This window comes from Austrofundulus limnaeus, unplaced genomic scaffold, assembly GCF_001266775.1.
Source record: "Austrofundulus limnaeus strain Quisiro unplaced genomic scaffold, Austrofundulus_limnaeus-1.0 Scaffold78, whole genome shotgun sequence".
NCBI classification, from domain to species: domain Eukaryota; kingdom Metazoa; phylum Chordata; class Actinopteri; order Cyprinodontiformes; family Rivulidae; genus Austrofundulus; species Austrofundulus limnaeus.
Window position 1 is genome coordinate 1003087 of NW_013952480.1, and position 2287 is coordinate 1005373.

Genomic DNA, 2287 nt, shown 5'->3' on the forward strand with positions numbered 1-2287 from the left:
GGTGTCATCAGTTTTTCTCTTTGTCCCGCTTTGTGCCACGCTTTCTGACCATGTGCAGATTTAAAAAAAACATTTGGATTTCCATCTTTTCTTATTGTAATTATGGTTTAAAATAAAGGCTTAAGCGCACAAGTCAAACCGGAAGTGATTTGCAGGAAACTTCACGAGGCTTTGTTGCAGAGGGCCTTAACGTGAATCTGTTGGTTTCTCCAGTTGTGTGGGGGGAAAGGCTATTTTTCTGAATAAACAAAAGCTTCTTCAGTTTGCTTCTATCTTTATTGAGGAAGTCGCAGAAATTATTTAGTTTCTGTCCGTGTTTGTCTAAACAATTACGCAAAAGTAGGTCATAATTTGAAGATGTTTGCAATTTCTCTGTCTGGCCTTCTCATTTACAAGAACAACTATTTATATTAGTTTTAAAATAAATGTTTAATAAACATATATTTTAGCTGTTTGAGACTCCTGGTATTAATTTCACTTCACTTGTCAGGATAACAAAACAAATCACAATTCACTCAACTGTATTCAATATTTTTAAAATATATACAAAGCAAATAAAAGCGTGTAAAGCTTAGGGTTTACAATTTTAGCCTGATGAACGATTGAATTTACCTTTAAAACGAATTCAAAACATTTAAACAAGCGCAAGTAGCGCCATGAAATTACATGTTTTAAAACAAGATTTATAAAGAAAACAAAATAAAAGCGTCACGGTTTTATGTAGGTTTYATGAGGAATGTGTAATTTTATTTTTTCTTCAACAAACGTATTTGTAGAGATCCATCACTCTAAGACAAAAATGTTTTGGAAAGATAATGAAACATTTTCCCTGTTTCTGTAATAATGATAATAATTTTTATAACCTACATCCCACGGCTGTTTTGCTGTTGTAACAACACTCGTAAAAAATATATATTTTTTAATGTTTCCTATAGAAAGTGTTTCCTTTATATTGTAAAAATCGGACACATTTGATGCTGGAGCTTTAAAAACATACTTTTTAACGTTATATAAACGTTTTATAATAATGATAAAATAATAATTATTATTATAATAAAGGTTTTAATTTAATATAACTCAATGTTTTTATACTTTTATTGTAAAAAATCTCAAATAATAAGATTAACTGTAAAATTCATCATTATAAAGTGAAACTTCTCTTTATGTTTGCTGCTTTTCCTCCTGACAATAAATAAATGTCCCTGCCGCTCGCAGGCCTCTTAATGCAACTTTTATTTTAGTTCTGCTGCAGAACCGGGCCGAACCTGCTCTGTTAGAACYCGCTGTATAGCCTTGGGTAACTTAAAGCGTTGGCTCAGAGTCTCCTTTTATATTTTTCTGCCGCCAAACTAAACTATGGAGCAGTCAAAGTCAGACCGCCCTGTGGTTCCCAAGCTTGGACCACAGAGACATATTGGCTGTTATGTTTTGACAGCTCTCAGCACGTGCTGCCTCTCAGCAGCCCGTTGTTTCATATTTGAGCTCGTGTTATTAGATCTAAATTTACAGCTGAAGCACGAGCTTGTTTGGCTCCCAGCTTTAGCCAAACTTCACGCGCAGAGGGAGAGAGAGAGAGAGAGAGGCCGCGGAACGCGCCCTGTCTCTCCTCTTGGCTCCATCATTCAGTCACCAGAACAAACATGGGGGGGTCGAGATCTGATCCTGACCCTCAGAGAAAGAGCCTCTGGMCAAACTTTCCGAGTCTGAAGCAAAAAATGAGCCTCCTTAACATGATGCTCGAGCTGAATTATGGGGGGGATGCAGTCTGGCGGGCGCTTTTTAAATCATTTATTTTTGTGCATTCTTTTTTTTCCCCCCTTCTTTTCTTGTCTGGACTGACCACTTGCGCGCGCAAACGACCATGGCGAGAGCGCGGCGAGCAGCTATTGTTGGTGCAGRACAGCAGCACAAAGAGTAAAAAGGACAGAAGCCGAAATGACCCATAAATCACCAAAAAATAAATAAGCAAATAATGAAAAAGTAGAGATTTGAAAGTGGCACTTATAAGGCAAAGTAAAAATATATTTAAAAACACACACACACAAGTGGAGGAGTTAATGTTTGACACGACAGCTGTTTATTCTGGAGCCTGATTGTGCTTGGAGTGGCAGAAAGGCAGCGCGTACAGGCCGGGCCATGTTGAACCTGGATGACTCATAATGAGCTCTGCTGGCTGCTGCTGATGACTGATCTCAGTTCTGGGCCTTTTCCTTTCAGATAACGTCAAGATAAAACCCGACTACTGGGCAGGTCGCTCTGAGCAACGTGACTCCGGGTCTTTGTAAGC